General features: G+C 45.4%; 2 protein-coding genes across 2 annotated transcripts in view; one reads left to right on the top strand and one right to left on the bottom strand.

Moving 5' to 3' along the window:
• ITGB7 (integrin subunit beta 7) overlaps positions 1-15,452 on the top strand; it is an 887,312-nt gene that overhangs the window by 606,535 nt on the left and 265,325 nt on the right. The window lies entirely within an intron of this gene.
• The window catches only part of LOC144828898 (uncharacterized), a 118,427-nt gene that overhangs the window by 49,139 nt on the left and 53,836 nt on the right, over positions 1-15,452 (bottom strand). The gene's annotated exons all lie outside the window — the stretch shown is intronic.

The raw sequence follows: 15,452 nt of genomic DNA, 5'->3' as shown, positions 1-15,452 counted from the left end.
ACAGTCATGTTGCCATTTATAAGAAAGACCAAAAAGATTTTCTACATCTACTCCTTCATCTTGTAAAACAACAAGCATATACATTAGAAATTCCTGACAATCTTGCTGAATATTCTGTGAAAATTGATTTAGACCAGAACATATGTCTAAAACCTTTCGAATTTCAGAAACACTTTGTATTTTTGTTCTATCACTGCTACATTTCCCAAAGACAGAATTTAATAAACAACAAAGTGTTTGATCACGATTTTCAGCAATATGTTATTTTACAGTTTGGAGAAAGAAAACATTAACCACTACATTAGCATAGCAGTTGACACCAGAACTATTTTCAAACTGAAATCCAACAACATCTTTAACTGAATCCATTTCCTTTTTGCTTACAATTACTGGTTCATCTACTTTTTTTCTTTTTGCTGCAACTTCACTACAATTTTTCTCATTTCTTCTTTTTCGGCCTACCACACGCTTTTCAAACAGAGGATATTGAGGTAAATTTGGAGCATACTCTCTTCTTAACCTATTATATTCTTTTACACAAGTTAGATCTGCATTAATCTTTGTCTCATCAAAATCAATCAAGTACAATCCAGATAAAGTTCTGACTCGAGATAAAGCAACATATGCCATGCCCTCCTTGAACACAGAATTTCCAATATTCACCAAAGCAGTATCAACACTTAAACCTTGAGATTTATGAATAGTTACTGCATATGCTAAAGAAACAGGAAACTGTTTTCTGCGGACATATAAATCTTTCACTACCAAAAAGCGAGCAGAACAATGACTGATTTGTTGTACTTCTTCAATATAATCAAATTTAATTTTTATAATTTCAATTCCATCTCTATTTCGGTAATTCACAAAATCCACAACATGACCCATTGCTCCATTTACTAAACCTCTTTCCACATGTAAATTACGTCGTAAAATTATACGACAATTTAAAGATGCATACAGAGTCTTTTCCATACCAGCAATTTTGGATATTGTCTTCTCTAAAGAATCCAATTTTGTTTTCAACTTTTCTGACAAAATAATAGTGTCTCCTTCATGTTCTATTTTATCAATAGCTTCCAGTTTCACAATCTCTTGATTTTCCAACTTTAACATTTTGGTGTTGAAGATTGAACATTCTTGCAGAGTTGGCATCAAGCATATGACAGATTTGTTTTCAGGAATTTTCTTAAAAATATTCTCTGGGAGAATATTTTCCTTTGGAAAGAAATTTGAAATTAATCGTGCATGTAAAGCTTCTTTGCCATGCTCAGTTAGTTTTCCAATTCTTACATCTTGTAGAATATTTTTATAATCTTCATCCTATGCCTGTCGCATATTTTGAAGCAGTTCTGCATATTTGAAATTTAGCCATATGTTAACATTTCCAATGCTTCCTAAGCACTTCCTAGTATCTTCATGCGTAAGCATTTTAAACACTGGCTGTCCTTTCACTGGAGTTAGTTGCAGTAAATCTCCAAAAACAATGGTGTGTTTGCCTCCAAATAACACATCATAGTCTGTTTTAAGAGTTTCTTGCATTCTTAAATGCACAAAAGCAAGCATTACATTTGATACCATGCTTACTTCATCAATAATAAGAAGTTTAATTTTCTTTAGGACTCTTGAAACTTCACAACAAGCTTCTCCAGATAGCTTGTGGTATTGTAATTTGTTATCATGCTCTACTGGCAGCATCAATAAGCGATGTAAAGTAATTCCTTTAGTGTTGTGTGCTGCCAACCCAGTTGGAGCGGTAACAACACAAGAGAGCAATGATTCCGTTGTTTTCTGCAAATATGTTGCAATCACTTTAATCAGGAAACTTTTCCCAGTTCCTGCTTCTCCACTGACATATAGTCGGATAGGCACAAATGATGTACATGAGCACTCTTTTTTCTCATGTGATAAACCATGCTCAATTTGTTGTGTGACTTGGTCATATTTTTGTCTCTGCTGAACGTTTAGTTCTTTTACCAAATCTTCTAAATCAACTCCATCCTCCTGTGCTTGTTCCATGGCTCTTTCAACTTCATCCATGGCAGTGGCAGCTTCATTTTGTATATTCGGTCCTCCTAATGGATCCTGACTCAATGAAGCAGAACTCTGACTGTCTTGAGAACTGTCTCTAGCAATCTCTGTTGCAATTGTAGCTTCTTGCTGTATTTCCTCGTTCAACATTTGCAGATAACTTGAAAAAACAGGACATTCTATGGTATCTTTGGTTGCATTGAACGAATCTTCATAAGTAAGAAAATCTCCAAGTAGTTCCTCTTCTCTACGCCAAGGTTTAAAGAGTTGTAAAAGTGCTAAGTAATAAAATTCTCTTTTGTCTGGAGAATCACGACTCAATTTTCGATGATTAATCGAATGGCCTTTTCTTTGTTTTACTAAACAGCCTTCACATCCAATTACAGCATATACACCTTTATTGATGTCTTCTGTGACGTTCCTTTTAAAAATGCAGGTTTGCAGAACTTCATAGAGACAAGCGTTCTCAAGGTGAGTACTTCTATTTGGATAGTATGTATCCAACATGTTTGTCTTCAAAATATCTGTACTGTCTGGTTCTTTCTCCACCAAATACTCAATTTCTTGTACAGATTTTAAAACTCGGTTTCGTGTTGCAGCAAGACCTAGACTCACCCAAATAATGGTTCTAGATTTGGCATATAGACTTGCTGATGACAACCGATCAGAACATTCATACGCTCCAATTTCTCGATGCGACAACATCTTTAGACTGTAACTGTATAATTTCTTGCTTAGACTCTTTTCATGAGAAATTTCTTCCCACATTTCCTTCAGTTCCGTCTTTTCTGATTTTGTGATGTAAGACGTCACATATCGAGCCACAGCAATAGAGTTGTCAGCCACATTTTGAATATCCATGTTAGCATTCCACATGGATAAAATGACTGGGTTGTAGTCATTTATGAATTTGGATTCCTCATTTCTTCTTAGGTTGTATGTATTTTTGGGTGATTTTCTTGTCACAGTATGTCGCAGAGAAGACATAAAAGTGTTGACTCTTCTTTTCGATGTTACTGGACGTGGAAATGCAAAACGACATTTCGTGTAGAACTTGTCTTTGGATTTGTATTTTCGACGACAGTATTTCCCACAAAGATGGCTTTGAAAGCGTAAAACTTGCTGTCTTAAATTGTTTTCGTCTGTACTTTTCGGAACAGCACATGTAGAATACTGCTCAATGAAACTCATCACTTTCTCATCTGAATCTGTTCCAAATTTAGGTGCATCTTTAGGTTTAATGTATTTTTATTGAAACAACACAAAGAGACAGGACATGCATAGCGTATATGAAATCAGGGCACTGCGGCTAGGGCTGCAAGCACGGCGTTGATTGTCCAAAAGAGCATTTCAGATGCAAACCCCCCCACAGTAACCCTTAAGGACATGCAGCGTCGCTATAAAAGAGCAGTCCCTCTCCCCGAACACCTCCCCAAAACCACCACCCTAGCCCCCCCCCCACATCATCCAGTGCGCAGGCCCGTCCCTTGCCCCCCACCCCGATCTCCTAAGTGAAGGTGATTAGCCCAAAGGTCATTCAGAAGGTTGACTCTCCGGGCGTCGTAAGCCTCAAGAGGCGTATGTATCTGGGGCAGGAGATTTCCCTGAATTCGGTGAGCAGCAAGGATCGGAATGGTTGCCACAGGCCATCAAATTGTTCTATATCCCCCGCCACTGTAAGTGGAAGTTTCTCCATCCCTAACACATGCCGCAGTCTGTGAAGCCAGCCCGTGATAGAGGGAGGTGTGGCAGTGCGCCAGTGTAGTAAGATGTTCTGTACTGCGGAGCCTAATGCAATAGCTATCTGTCTGCCCCTGCGGGATTTAAGGGGATACATTATTCCGTTCGGGAGGCCTAGCAATATATATGCTGGGAAGCGTGGCAGTTCGGTGTCGAAATGGGAGTCAATCTCATCTATCACTTCCTTCCAATAAGATTCTAGGAGCGGGCAGTCCCATAAAATGTGTGTCAGTGTGCCCACCTGCCCGCAGCCCCTCCAGCAAGCACTGTCCTTACTATGATCCATCTCATGTATGCGTTCTGGGGTATAATACCAATAGGTGGAGACTTTAGTCAGTGTTTCTGTGAGTCCCATATGGTATGCCGAGTGCCTCGCTCTGTACGAAATCTGCTCCCACTCCTTATGTCTCAGTGTCCTGCCCAGTTCCCGCTCCCAGCGCTCCCTACCCGGGTTATAGAGGTGTGGGGAAGGCGGCTGTAATAATTTATAAAGGTCCGTGATCTGTTTCTTATCTGATGAACGAGTCATAAGCCACCTCTCGTAAGGGAGGAGCTGCCTATCTGCTGCTTCCCGCACCTGTGGGTGAAGGGCCCAATGACGTACCTGCATATAGCTGAGCCTCTCGGTCTCCTGGAAAGAGTATTCCTGTCGGAAGCGGGGAAAGGGAATGATGCCCTCCGAGTCGTAGATATGACACAAGGCCCGACATCCAGCCGTCCTCCAATGGGTAAAGGCCCCTTTTGCAGTGCCTGGGGTGAAGTCCGGGTTATCAACTAGGGGCGTAAGTGGCGAGGGAAACGAGGTGAGATTGTAATTGATGTTTGTCGCGTCCCATACCCGTAGGGGCACTCTGGTGACGAAGGAGGCATAGAGATTCGCGGGGCGATGAGCCCGGCGTAAAAACGGTACCTCCTGTAAAGGCCGGCCTGCCACTGCCTGGTCCTGAAAGAGCCAGTGCTTGTCTGATTCCCACTTGCTCCATTCCACCAGATAACGCAGTTGTGCTGCCTGAAAGTATTTGCGGAGATCCGGAATCCCGAGACCTCCAGCCTCAGGGGCCAGCATTGAGAGTGATCTCCTCATTCTGGGCTTCCTGCCCTGCCAAATAAAACGCGCAAGAACTGACTGCGTCTGCTGAATCCACCCAACGGGCGGCTGTAGCGGTAAAGCTCGGAAGAGGTATAGGATCTGGGGTAAGACCGCCATTTTAACCGCAGCTAACCTGCCCAACCAGGAGATGGTGCTGCGATTCCATCTTCCAAGTTCCTCCCGGATCTTCTTGCTCAAGATGGTGTAGTTGGCTGTCACCATAGCCGGCAAGGTAGGGGCCAGCTGGATCCCCAGGTAAGGCACCAGGTCCGACGACCAGAGCATAGGGAACATGCCCTGTAAATGCGCTCTAGTAGCTGGTTCAAGGGACACGTCCAGCGCCACCGATTTCCCCATGTTCATCTTGAAGCCCGCGACCGCTGCGAAGGAGTCTAGTTCTCCAATGCATACTGGAAGGGCAGTCCGGGGCTTATCCAACAACAGTATAATGTCGTCGGCGTAGAGGCTTATGGTGTGAGTGAAACCTCCAAATCGTATCCCCGTCGCTGCCGTATTAGTACGTATCTGTTGGGCGAAGGGCTCCATATACAGGGCAAAGAGCAGGGGCGAAAGTGGACACCCCTGTCTGGTGCCTCTCTCGATGGGGAAGCTCCTCGAGTTGTAGCCATTCACCCGTATAACCACCGTTGGGAGTCTATAGCAATTAAGGATCAAGGTGCAAAACTTCTCACCTATGCCTACCCTCCGCAGGACTTGTTCTAAGTAAGGCCAGTGTACCCGGTCGAACGCCTTTTCGGCGTCTACCGCCAACATCATTCTTTCTCCGGGGATTCGAGAGGCTTTCTCAACGAGGTGGACGATCCTCTTGGTGTTGTCCGCCGTCTGCCTCCCCGGAACGAACCCCGCCTGATCCGGTTCTATAAGTCCCGGTAAGAGGGGAGCCAGGCGGCCAGCGAGGATCCCGGTGTACAGTTTAAGGTCCACGTTCAGGAGAGATATCGGTCTGTAGGAGCCGCATTGCGTCCGGTCTTTTCCTGGTTTGGGGATGACTGTAAGGGAGACCTGCAGGAGGTCGGGCGGGATGGCCCCCGTAGTCGCGAACGAGTTAAATAAGCGAGTGAGGAACGGGGCCAATAAGGTACAGAACATTTTATAAAATAGGGACGTATATCCGTCAGGTCCCGGAGCCTTGCCGTGCTTAAGTTTGGCGATGGCGGAAATTACCTCCTCGATTCGAATATCCCTATCCAAATGGTCAGCCTGCGAGAGAGCAAGGGATGGGAGGGCAACTGAGTCCAGGTATGCAGTCAACGCAGGTTCGTCCGGGGGATCCCCAGCATAGAGATGTGCGTAAAACCTTCGAAAGGTTTCGGCTATTTGGATGTCTTCCGTGACCCTCGTCCCGGTGGAGTCAGAGATCTCCTGCACCATTTGTCGCTGGTGTTGCACCCGAACCTTGTTAGCCAATAGACGGCCACAGCGGTCCCCCCCAGTGTAGTAAGCATGACGCAAGCGCAGCGCAGCGTACTCCGCGCGATCCATATCTAGAGCCGTCAGGAGTTTCCTCGCTCCTTTGAGCTGCTTCCACACCCGGGGGGCTCCCGTCCGGCGGTGCATTTGCTCGAGTTTGCGGACCCGCTGAGTGAGTTCCTCCCTTTTACTCTGCCTTTCCCTATTCTCAGCCGATGCGATGGCAATAGACTCTCCCCTGAGTACAGCTTTCAAGGCTGCCCATCGTGTCGCCAAAGAGGTGTCGGGGTTATCATTGTGGGACAGATACTCCCGGGTAGCCTCTGTAATGCGTCTAACCACCTCTTTTCTGTGTAGGAGCGTATCCCTAAGGCGCCAGACCCTGGGGGGGCAAGTCACCGGCGGCAGACATAGTGTAGTGAGGACCGGGGCGTGGACCAATATGGAGATCACCCCCATCTCGGTTGTCAAAGCCAGTGCCCGCACCTGGGTCGTGACCAGGAGGTGGTCCAATCTCGCATACGTTTTGTGTGCATGGGAGTAGTATGAGTACTCCCTATCGGTAGGGTGCATGCTACGCCAGAGATCGTGGAGGTCTACTTCCGACAACTGTGCTTTACAGCCGGCTGAGAATTCCCCGGTTTGTGGAGTACGCTGTGCCGACCTATCAAGGGCTGTGTCGAAGACCATATTAAAGTCGCCTCCGAGGACAATGTGCCTGTCCTACGAGGCAGTCACGTCCACCAGCGCAGACCGTAAGAAGTGCTCTTGTTGTTCGTTAGGGCTATACAAGGATCCTACCGTGAACGGAATTCCCCCAATCCTAAATCTGTAAGCAAGAAGCCTGCCTTTGTGTTCTATATGTTTATGAAGGACCTCCCCCTTGAAATGTCAAGCCACTAGGATCGCCACCCCCGCGGTCTTGGTGTTACTGGAGGAAAAAAACTGTGTCGGGAACTTATGGGAGCGCAGCCTATGAGAGTCACTGGGTAGCAAGTGGGTCTCCTGGAGAAGACAAATATCCGCTTGTGTGTTCTCTAATAAAGACAGTACCGCCCGCCTCTTAACCGGGTTATCGAGGCCCCGGACATTTAGAGTCACTATCTTAAGAGACGTGGGAGGCATGTGAAGTGTTGAAAGGTAAAGCTGGGAACTCCCGCCGGAGCAGGACAAGATATAGGAATGCCGCTAGAGCGGCCTATACCTGCAAAACGCACTGGACGATCCCTCCCCTTCCCCCATTCCCCAACTCTCCCCCTCAACCAAACTCCCAAACCTCCCCTCCCCTGAAAACGACCCTCACCCCCACCCCTTCCCACCCCTCCTACCCTCAACAGGTACCAGAACGTCATAGTCCCAGACCGGTCCTCAAAGGACGAGTCTGTGGTAAGTCACTGATGTGGACGTCCAGCCACTCCACTCCTGCCCGCTACCCCATCCCTCAGAACCCCCAAACCTGCATTGCGGGAAAAGCTGAGTTGATCTCCCCCCGGAGTCGTCTTAGGCGGTCAGCGCAACATCACTTGTGGTAGTGTGTCCGGCCGTCTCCTGGAGTGCACTGTCCATTCCGGCCCGAATGGCAGGCGAATCCGGTCGAGCAGAAGAAGCAGAGGACCGGCGTTCAGAGACCCTCTGCCAGCCATCTCTGGTGATGCGTCTTTGGCGTGGTGTGTTCGATTCTTCGTCCATCGCGGTGAGTCCCAGCACTTCGCAGGTGTCCTGGAGGGATCGGAGCTGGTGTAGGACGCCATTCCACCGGAAGATAAGACAGAAAGGGTGTCCCCAGGAATACTGTGTCCCATGGGCTCTCAGAAAGTCTGTCGCTATCTTAAACGATTTGCGTTTCTGGAGCGCGATCACCGATAGGTCTTGGAAAAGCGCAACTTGGTGCCCTCGGAATTGCAGTGATTGTCGCTTCCTTGCTTCACGCAGGATACGTTCCTTAAGTGGGAAGTCCGGTAGGAAGGCCAGGATATCCGGCGGGGGTGCCGAGGTTCGGCGCGCCATGCCCACCCTGTGCGCCCTGTCGATCCTGACAAGAAAGTCCTCAGGTTCGCCCAGGATTTCCCTGAACATGCTCTGCAGGTAACCGGCAGTGTCCTCTCCTTCTTCTTTGGAAGGTACTCCCCGGACCCGAATGTTGTTCCGGCGGGACCGATTTTCGAGGTCTTCATTATGGGCCTGGAGGTCCAGCTGTTGCTCTCTCAGGCGCAGCACCTCCTGTTGCAAGTGCCCGATCTCCTCATCCCTCGAGTGTCCGGTGTCCTCCATACTGGCCACTCTTTCACCGAGGCTATCAACCTCTCTCCGTACCTCTCGAACTTCCCCGGCCACCTCCTGCTTCAGTGTCTGAAAATCATCCCGCAGGGAGCTGAAGAGAGATTCTAGGAAGGATCTAGTGACCGGCGGTTCCCCTCCCCCCGCCTCCGGCGGGCTCCGTGAGGGACCCGGCGAGTGCTGTCCTTTATCTTGTTTCGACGCTCCTCTGTTCATCATCTCCGGTAGTGTCCGTTCCCCTTTCTTGCCCCCCCTGTTGCCTGCCATCATAAATGCGGGTGCTACTGGAGTGGGGTCTATCGGGTCTCCGGTCCGTGGGGATTGCCAACCAAGTGCCGAGGTCGCTGGTCATCCGAGGAGACCGCCTCGCCCTCCGCCGATGTGCAGTTCGGCCTCCCCAGTGGGTGCAATGGACTTACCCGCTCCGTCTCAGGGCACAAGAGGACTCGCTGTGCACGGACTCAGTGCAGCGGCCTTCACTTTCCTCCGGCTAGCCACAAGGTTGTCCGTCCTGCCCAGTGCGGCCCAGTTCCATTCCCCCTTTGATATCTGGACCGTGTCCGTAAGCTCGATGTGCACTAGGCGTGTCCGTTAATCTGAGTCTCTGTGACACACTGATCCGGCAGCGAGCCTTCCTGCGGCCTTCCCCGCCGCTGCAAGGGACTGTGGAGGCTTGATGCCCGCCCTCGCCCCTCCTCGGAGCCCGGGCCGCGGTGTCCCAGCCGCTTACGTCCGGTCCCCGCTCAAGGCCCAGGCCACTTCAGCCGGCCGCCATTGCTCCCGCACCGCGGGTCTTCCAGGGGTGCGTCCCTCCCGGGCTCCTGCTGGTATCGGCTGCACGACGTTGCCGCCCCTGCTAGCCGCTTCCGGCGACCCACCCAGGGTCCGCTTCCACCGTCTCAAGTTCGCGGCCCCCCTGCTCCTTGGACACCGAGTGAGACCCACCTCCGTCACAGTTCAGGGGTCGGTTTATCTTAGAGGGGCCCGCTAGGCGTTGTCAGTCAACGGCGTAAGGATCGGTCATACACCGGCCGCAATCCGCGTAGGCCGCACTCCCTCGGCGGGAACCATCCGAGGCCTGTACCCTCGCAACCCTCGGGCTCCGTTGTCGTAGGGGTTCTGCGCGCCGCCAGTCTCCCCGTCACCACCAGCCTCTCACCTTTCCTCCGCTGATGGCAGGCACTGAGACCGCCCAGTCCGGCGCGGGAATGCGGGCCGCCCGTAGGCCGCGACCTCGGCCTCGCGTGGGAGCTCCTCGCCGGCGGAGAAGTACCGGTGATGCTGCAGGCTACTTCCTGTCGCCGCGCAGTCTCTGGGCCGCCTGCTGTGGTCGCGCAGAAGCCTCCGGTGCGCCGTCGGACAGCCGCCGCGCTCAGGTCCGCTGTGGGTCTGACTACTGCGTCATCCAGTGCTCCGGCAGGCCACCGGCCTCGGCTCCATCCGCCTCTCGCGCCGGCCCCGGCCCGCGCCGCAGAGCTCTGCCAGCGCAGACTCTGGGGGCGAAGGCGGGACCTCGCTGGATCACCGGGAGCACCACCGCCTCCGCTGCACGTTTCAGGCTGATCGGGGGGAGATCGGCGTTAAAACAGGGCTTAGGGGTCTAGGTTCCGGGGAGCTCGCAGAGAGTGCGACCGCTCACCTCGCCATCTTGGCCACGCCCCTTAGGTGCATCTTTAATCCATAGCAGCATATGTATATGAGGAGCACCTCTTGCTTGATACTCCTTTCTCCAAAAGAAATCCAACACCTCTCCAAGCGGAGGATTTTTTTTTGTTTGTAATAAAAGACATCATAGCTTCAAACCTATGATTGAAATACCTGCATACATTAACTGGATCCAAAGAGCACAGTTCTCCAGGTGTCTTGAATTCAATATTTTCAATGTTTTTATTTGCCTCTCGTAGAAATTCTAGTAAGTCTTCCCAAGCATACTCAGCACAGCTAAGAGTGAGGAACCATGTAGGAGTTCCTAAGTTTCTTAGCATACATTTCAATTCCCCATGACGACGGTACCTATACTCGTTAGTACCACGCTGACATGCCATGAGATTAATTAGCTGAGATTCCAAAACACTGTCTTGCAGTTTCACTTTATCCATAAAATCCCTTGCCGAAACATTGTGTAGATGTGCTCCACTTTTCAGTATATGGTTTACTGCATAGGAAAGTCCAGACAAGTCACTCTCAAACAGTAGATGGAACAAATACGGAATGCAGTGACGAAACCTTGGATCTTCTGCATATAATCTTGAAGTCTGGTATTCAGATGCAGCAATTTGAACAGGTCGGTCGTCATATCGTCCACCTTCACCTGGTGGAAATAACTGTGGAAAACAACGAGCTTCTAAACTTTCTTCCCATACACTAATGGGACTTCCTTCGGCTTTTTTCATCTGAAACAAGTCAATAGCATTCCCCATTACTTCTTTGGAATGCAATGGATGAACACTATAATGTTCGTAAACTTCTTCACTTCTAGAGACATCAACTTTTTCTATTTGTCCAGCAGAGACATCAGTGTCGTCTTGTACAGTTGTTTCCTCATCTCCCACATACACATTTTTATAGTACTGATTATTTTTTACCAGATACAATGTTGCCTTCTTGACTTTCCTAACATCCACTAATTCTTGCCAGATTTTCTTACGTTTTGTCTGAACACCATTAACTAGAACAACCAGAGGTTCCTCTTCTACTTTTTCAACACCAATGGTATCAATATTTTTCTTAAAATCTAGAGGCAAATAAACAACTCTTTCCTTTAATCCTCTCTGTAAATCTGAAGGAGGCAATTTACCTGTCTTAGGCTCCATGCGAACAATAGCCTGAAAAGGATGCACACATTGAATCAGAATAGACTCATAGGTATTTAAATCCATCAATTCAGAAGGAATGTCTACCAACTCCAGATTATTATGAACAGCTCTAGCAGGCATTCTGTTTTCATTTAATTTATTATAGCAATATGTACAAATACGTTGATCAGAGCCCAAATCAAAACAATTTTCAACCAACAAATAAGTTGCAAAATCCTTCCACTCATTATTATTTATCTTTTCGCTTTTTACATATAAATCAACTAATCTAGTCTGATGCTTATAATGAGTCCGTCGACAACAAACACAAGAAAAATTAGGCCTTTCACTTGAATTGACCTTAAACTTTATAATTTAATTTTCAAACATTTCTGTACTTAAAATCTCTACATTCTCTTCTACATTACCTTCCATTACTGTATCAACTTCTGCACTAACCTCTTTTTCACCAAAGTAACAAAACTCCATTTCATCACAAATGTTTTTGACATCTAATTCAGTTCCATGCAAAAGAGCACTGTTTAAGTTTAAGTGCTGGACTTTTTGCATAGTACAACCTTCTCACTAATTTCCTCACTTTATTATGATGCACTGCTAACATCCTAAAATGGTGAAAAACACTCTGACATACTTTTCTTGAAAGACAAGCCAGTGAATGCCCTTGCAAACCTGTTTTTTCTCTCACTCTACAAGGATCTAACTCTTGTAAAATTTTCATTTTTTGTTTCACAGTTTTCTTAGTATATGTCCGTAAGAAAGTGCAAAACAAATCAATTGATTCCTGTCGGACACTACAAATACTACTACAATTCCATGTATACACTGGAGCCTTAGGACATCTCCCTAAAACTTCATCAGCTAACACCTCTTCTGTATTTCTAGACACAATCTCTTCTTTTTCAACCAGACAACCATCCTTCACCTCATATGCTCGACCACTGGTGTCAACTGCATGCACCAAATCATTATCCTGAAAGTAACTTTCTTCATTAAAAGGTGGCTCAGAACTTGAACTATGCTTCCATTCTCCAGAAAAAAACATCACAAAAATTAGTTTGATTAATTACTCTCCTCCACTTACATTTTGATGTAAACACATTGATTGTCCTATCAAGTGTTCGAATTCTATTCATTACTAAACAAAACAATTTATTTTTCACTTTAAATGCTTCATCCACGATCTTAACTATGTTTTTTTTTTTAAAAAGCTGTTTTTTTTTATACCTTTTTATATTTTTTAATAAATTGGAAATAATCCTGTTGTAAAACATTCATCTACGAATGTCAGAAAATTGTTTGCTTCTTCTATTGCTTTTCGAAAAATTGTCTCCTTGTACAGGTCTAACATTTTTAGAAGGACATCCTGTCTTTTTTGAATTTACAGGTGTTTCATTTTTCTTAGGTAAACAACTTTTTTTTGCATCACATTTCAATAACTTCCTGAGAAAATTTGTACTTTGCTTACCAGGAGCATTTTTCTTTTTCTCTGAAGATTTTATTTTGGTTGGTTCTTCATTTTCTTTTTCCTTAGACTTTAATTTTCTCTTATAATTTTTTGCTCTTCTTCCTTTAGAAGGCATCTTCTCTTTGTTTGTATAGATGATTATAATCTGTGGAAAACAAAAAATATCATATTATAGACCACTACAAACATATTACATAACAATTACAATAAATAAACAATATAAACACTAGTATACAACAAAAGGCTCATTTACATTACATTTGCTTTGCTTTGTGTCAAAAACGATTTACTAATTAATGTTATATCTTGTTTATATATAGATGGTCTGTTTTTGGCCTGTAGATACAGAGAAATAATTAGTGCAGAGACACACATACTGCTTGCAGAGACAGATATGGTAGATTACATGTAACATCGTGCACATGTGCCTAAGATCACACCAAATCTATTGTATTTTCAATGCTTGTTTACTTTAGTTCCATCAAGAAGGCATTCAGATGTGTCACACAATTGCCATATATTCTGAATGTTAGCACTCTAGTTGCTCATTATATCAAGCTTCACTCACAGTGTGATTTTAGACAGATTAATAGGATTTTAGTTATAATGTACCATGTCTATCCCTGCCGACAGTATATGTGACTCAGCCTAACATCACAATAATGGGTGAATCAAGCTTCAGTCACAGTGTGATCTTAGGCACATAATCAGAACGTTAGATATAATGTACCATGTCTGTCTCTGCCAACAGTATGTGTGACTCTGCTTAAGATCACAGTGATGGGTGAATCAAGCTTCAGTCACAGTGTGATCTTAGTCAGATGACCAGGATGTTACATGTAATCTACCATGTCTGTCTCTGCAAGCAGTATGTGTGTCTCTGCTCATATTATTTCATTGTCTCTACTGTCCAAAAACAGGCCACCTATATATATGCAACACATAACATTAATTGCTCGTTACATATAACATCCTGCTCATGTGCCTAAAATAACACTATGACTGAAGCTTCATTCACCCATCAGTGTGATGTTAGGCAGATGACCAGAATGTCACATGTAATATACCATGTCTTTAAAAAACATGTACTTCCATATTTTTTAAGACATCAATTAAGCATATTATTCAGCCAGATCCATTTCAAATGAAGCTTGACTCACAATGTCAACTTAAACACATAAGCAGCATATTAGATGTAATTTACCATCTCTGCCTCTGCAAGCAGTATATGTGTCTCTGCTCATAATATTTCACTGTCTCTACTGGCCAAAAACAGGCCACCTATATATAAGCATATATATATACCAGACTTTTTACCAGAAAACATTTTCCATACTAAATCGTTTTTAACACAGAGCACAACCCATTTAAATGACCACTACAAAGCAAAGCAGAAATCTAACTCATTAACAAAATTCATTTCCATTATATACATCATACAAAAGCACAATATGCTTCTTAAAAACTCAATATAAATATTTATAAAGTAGACTCTCACAATGTGAACATCTCTCACAGCATTGGTGGGGAGATGCATAAACACACAACTATGTCAAGGATTGCGCACACATATTGTAAATATGTTTCTCTTTTTTTGTATATTCTATCTCAATGTATGGCATTTAAAAAAATAATTTCCAAAAATGCATCCTTTCACATGGGGCAAGCCCTAAGTGAAACGGCCTGCGTCAATCTTACACCTGCTGTGAGGCAGGCGCAAGATTTTGACACAACAGCGTCCTAAAAGTGACGCAGTGAAATCTCATAGATTACACTGCGTCACTTCTACGACCCTTCTTTGCGTCAATACGCCCCCTTTGCATACATTACATCTGACGCAGGTATAATGAGGCACAGAGCTTTACAAAGTGACGCATCTACCTAGATGCGTCACTTTGTAAATATAACTCAACAAGGTGCAATTTTTACACCACTGCTGCGTCACAAAAAGTGACGCACCAGTGGCGTAAAAGTGACGCATGTCATCATAAATGAGGCCCTCAAGCGCACCACAGGGAAAAACTGTGTAAAAAATTGTAGTAAAAAAATATTTTCCAGCAATGCATCCTTTCACATGGGGCAATCCCATGACCTTACCTTATGTAATGCGAGAGATGTTAACATTGTGAGAGTCTACCTTATAAACATACAGCTAGTTCAAAGATTGTGCACACAGCTTGAAAATATACACCCAGGCAAGAATATGAAATGCCATGACAGATCTTATCACTGTGAGAGTCTACCTTATAAACACACGCCTATGTCAAAGATTGCTTTGTCTGCCTGCATATTTACAAGCTGCGTGCACAATCTTTGACATAGCTGTGTGCTTATGCATCTCCCCACTATTTCATATGGTTTTCTATCTGCTCTTCTTATCCCTCTCCAGACATTCACTCCTTCTACCCATGTTACAGGTTGCACAATGTGCTTCAAAAAAATGAGCATATTTACAACTCCAATGAAACCATTACACAATTTCTAAACCAGCATTGAATCCAAGCATAAAAAACAATTTATAAAGAAGGCTACCTTATAAACACACAGCTATGTCAAAGATTGCACACGCAGCTTGTAAATATGTCTCTCTTTTTTTGTATATTCT

This window comes from Lissotriton helveticus, chromosome 1_1, assembly GCF_964261635.1.
Source record: "Lissotriton helveticus chromosome 1_1, aLisHel1.1, whole genome shotgun sequence".
Taxonomy (NCBI): domain Eukaryota; kingdom Metazoa; phylum Chordata; class Amphibia; order Caudata; family Salamandridae; genus Lissotriton; species Lissotriton helveticus.
Note: the sequence above shows the minus strand (reverse complement) of the source record. Positions and strands in the feature narration are given on the sequence as shown.